Source organism: Tupaia chinensis, unplaced genomic scaffold (assembly GCF_000334495.1).
Source record: "Tupaia chinensis unplaced genomic scaffold, TupChi_1.0 Scaffold148234_1, whole genome shotgun sequence".
NCBI lineage: Eukaryota > Metazoa > Chordata > Mammalia > Scandentia > Tupaiidae > Tupaia > Tupaia belangeri.
The window spans coordinates 125,158-129,349 of NW_006208084.1; the positions used below are offsets into that span (position 1 = coordinate 125,158).

Below are 4,192 nucleotides of genomic sequence, written 5' to 3' on the forward strand. Positions count from 1 at the left end.
GGGAGGGGGGGGCAGAGAGGGCGGGGGTGGGGGGAGGGGTAGAGGGGGCAGAGAGGGCTGGGGTGAGGTGAGGGGTAGAGGGGGCAGAGAGGGCTGGGGTGAGGTGAGGGGTAGAGGGGGCAGAGCGGGCTGGGGTGAGGTGAGTAACTTGCTTTAAACAGCACGTGGCAGAGCTCAGGAGACACACTGGGGTTAATTCTCTCTGGGCCTTTGCTGCCATATCCCAAGGGAACCGCTGGGACCTGGCCCCTTGCCGCCCCCTCTGGCCACAGCTGGCCCACATTCAACCCCGCCATTTGCTTTCTCCTCCCCAAGGGCAAAGGAAATCTTCCAGCCTGAAGGCGGACTGGGGAGCCGTAAGGAAAAGCTCTGGGAGACACCGCGGCTGGGACCATGAGCCGAGAAGCCCGCGAGGCCTGCCCAGGTAGCCACCCGTCCTCTTCTCTGGCCTGTTCTGCTCGGGTCTAGAACACCTAGACAGCGGCACCTCCATAGCTCGTCGCCCTGTGGAGGGATCAAGCTGAAAAAGGACTGATGAGTGTCTCTCGAGCCCCAAGAGAGGCCAAGGGCAGTCTCCCAACCCAGGGCTCGTGGGGCATCTCCTTCCTGACCTCCGGGGGTGACATGGCCACGTGCTCACGTCCTCACTGCCATGGCTGCCTGGAAATGACTCAGGTGGGGCCAAGACAGCCATGGGGAAGGGGGGACAGTTGGGGCAGGTGGAGGAGAGGAGGGCACAGGAAGTGGGAGATGGGGGGAGAGCAGGTAAACCAGACACCTGAGGCTCTCTTGGCCTCATCTCTTCCTCTGTTCCTAGGGACCTGGGTGTCCCCAGCAGAGGCAGCGAGTTCCCCCAGCTCTGCCCTGTGGCCGGCCCAACCGCTCTGAGTGACTCAGCAGGGGTGACCAGAGTCCACTGAACTGATCAGTGTGGCCTTCGCCCCCCACCTGTGTAACCTGGCATGCCTCACCCCTTCACCTGGCACACGAGAGGTGTTTCTCCCTGTGCTCACCAGGGTCAGTGGAACACGGGTTCGCAGCCTGGCCATGTGGTAGGTGCTCCCAAGTGCTGGTTCTCGTCCCCTCCCCCTGGAACCTGCGAATTCCAGGTGGGGACACCCTGCCGGCAGCTGTCCCGTCAATGACAAGCACCTGCTTACCAGGTGGGACTGCCACAGGCAGCGACGATTCAGATGAGCGCAAAGGCCCCTGCGGAGACCCCCACACCTGTGGGTAAATACACAGTTTTGGTGCTGTGGGTTCCCTCCTTCCTTTTAGTGAAGAAGGAAGTAGAAAATGAACAAAACAAGCCTCCACTCACGCAAGTCAACACTACGCTTCCTTAAGTTCTGTTTTCCCAGAACCACGAATTGCCTTGGCCACCAACTCACATCCGAGGAGCAGACAGCCTAGGAGCAAACCGCTGTACTTAGTCTGGGTGAGGAATAAGGGAGGGGAGGGAAGGGAGAAGCAGGAGGTCCCTGAACCCTTAGGGGGCGAGGGGTGAGAGCCACCGGGGTCCTGAGGAGGAAATCCTCAGAGGCCAGACCATCTCCTCCTCATACATGGGCCAGCGTGGGCTCAGTGATGCCAGCGGGGAGCTGTGAGCTCAAGACCGCAGAGGAAGACAGATTATACCTGAAGATCACCGGGACAGAGCCAGGACCCCGCCTCCACCCACCTGCAGGGTCCCCCTGTCCTGCCCGCCTTAGAGCACCCATGGTTAGCAGGAGGGATTCCCCTTGCTCGGATAGTTTCATTCAGTGGTGTGTAGTTGGAAATGTAATTTTTAAACTTGAAAAACAACATATTTCATCTCTACTAAATATTATGTCAGGTATACTGCAGGGTACAATATGGAAATCATGGGAATTTTTAGACATAAGGAGTCTTCAAAGTAATACCAAAAACATCCTCAGTAGCCTTGGATTTGAATCCTGAGCTTTCTTATTTATTTATTTAATGAGAGTGTGTGAGAGAGAGGCAGAGAGAGCGACAGAGAGAGAGACAGCACTCTCAACAGGGCCCCGACAGCATCATCCCCGGCCGCAGATCCCGGGCACGTGCGTGCCCAGTGTACTCAGGGAGGGCTCCAGACTTGAGATGGGGCCTTCCCGAGCGGGTCAGCCTCGCAGTGGTCGTGTTCACCCTGTGCCGCTCCCTGGCCCCCAGATCCTGAGCATTGAGTTCAGTGACTGAGGGCAGTCACCGCTCCTGTCTGCATATTTCCCTCTCTGTGGACTGTGAAGAGAGCCCGCCTGTGTGCCACAGCAGGAAACTCCTACAGCACGCCCTGGTGCACATGCAGATATATCCTGGCCCCGTCCTACTGCAGTTACTCCTGGGGTAACTCATCGGGGCAGCGGTCCTGCCCTGAACTGACCTGAGACTGTTTGCAGTCGTTACATCATTGAGCTCATTTAATGCGAGCATTCATTTGTTTCACTGTCAAACACAAATGCTTAGGCGGCCCCATGGCCTAGTGGTTAGGGGAGCCAGATCCCCCATGGCCGACTGCAGCTCAAATCTTAGCCCTAGACGCTTGAGAAATGTGGCCACATGTGTCCGCCTAACCCAAATTCCAACAGGATGGGAAAGTGGAGAAGGGATGGTGGTGTTAACACACCCCACTGGGAGGTGTTTCCTTTCTCCCTCCCTATTTCTCTCTGATGAGTGCATGCACCCTCCACCAACTAGAAACAAACAACAACAAACATGAGTGCAACTGATTGCAGGTTCCTGCTGGGAGTGGTAAGCAATATTGCATTGGGGCCAGCAGGTGGCGCTGTGGCTAAGGCACTGGGCTCGGCCATGGCTGACCATGATTCACGCTCTGGACGGGGTGGGTTGAAAATCAAGCCAGGTATGTGTGCGTACATGCCCAAAATCCCAAGAAGAGAATGAAAGAGAAGGGATTGCAGCATGGGCATTCTCTCTGGGAGGTGATTTTTCACTTTCCTTCTCTCTGTCGAGCTCATGCACCCTATGGCAAAAACCTAAAAGAAAAACAAAAACAAAAAAACAGTATGTCTCTGCATTCTTTTCTAGTAGACTAAACATTCTGAATTCCCAAACACATCTAGGTCCATTTGAAATGACTCACAAAACAACACTCCCTCTTACTGTTTGATACACTCCGATATGTTCAATGCTATTTCTTTTAAACTGCTGCTCTTGACCCTACTGGGAGACTTTCTTAACCCACTGGTAGGTTGAAATCAACTTTTTTTAAAAAGGCATTATTTATTTTATTTTATTTGTTATTATTTACTTTTAAATCTGACCAGAGAAAGAGAAAAAGGGAACGTGAGAAAGAAAGCTGCCAGGTCCGGGACTCACACCACAGTCGGCCATGTGGGAGTCCAGCACCTTAACCACCATCCCACCTGTCGGCCCCAAAACCCACATTTTGAAAGCACTGGTCCGAAGTGTCGCACACCCAACAGCACCAGGCAAATGGAACAATCAGCGGCATTTTCTCACTTCCTGGGGCTGGAAGCCTCAAGTCTGGGTGCTCTGAGCTGTGAATGATTTCTTCCTTGCCGAGAGCCATCATGCCTCCCTGGCGCTCGGCCTTCTCAGGCTGCCCTCATAAACGCCATAAGGCAGTTGAGGGCTTAAGCAGATGTCTCTTTTCCCACCGTTCTGGCAGCTGGAAGTGCAAGATCAAGGTGCTGGCAGGGCCAGGTGTCCTGGCTTGCAGAGGGTGCCTAGTCACGGTGCCCTCCATGACCTCTCCTCCGTGCACGTGGGGACAGACAGAGACAAAGACATCTGATGTCTTATCCTCTTCTTATAAGGAGGCCCTACCTGTGTACTCCCATTTCATCTTAATTCCTTCCTCAAAGACCTTATCTCCGGGGCTGGCAGGTGGCCCAGTGGTTAAGGTACTGGACTCCCAAATGGCCTACTGCAGTTTGCGTCTCAGACCTGGCGGCTTGCTTTCTCACTTTCTCTCTCTCTCTTTCTCTCTCTGCCTCTCTTTCTTCAAAATGAAAAAAAATAATAATAATTAAAATGAATGAATAAATCTTTAAAAAATACAAACAAAGCCTATCTCCTTGGGCCCAGAGCAAGAGGCAGTGGTAACTCATGAATGTCTACAATGCTGACCTGTATGGGAAGGTTTCTGGTTCAAGTCTAGAGGCTTCCTCGATATGTCCATGATCCAGGGCTGGCTTATGGCTAAGGG

The 4,192-nt window shown here is 53.7% G+C and overlaps 1 long non-coding RNA gene across 4 annotated transcripts in view; it reads left to right on the forward strand.

The window, feature by feature from the left end:
• The window catches only part of LOC102476364 (uncharacterized), a 13,713-nt gene extending 10,860 nt beyond the window's left edge, over positions 1-2,853 (forward strand). For all 4 annotated transcript variants that reach the window (XR_003548185.1, XR_003548182.1, XR_003548184.1 and 1 more), the window contains 3 exons: positions 316-424; positions 818-1,438; positions 1,575-2,853. This is a non-coding gene — a long non-coding RNA (uncharacterized LOC102476364). The remainder of the gene's footprint in view (positions 1-315; positions 425-817; positions 1,439-1,574) is intronic.
• The last annotated feature ends 1,339 nt before the right edge of the window (positions 2,854-4,192 follow it).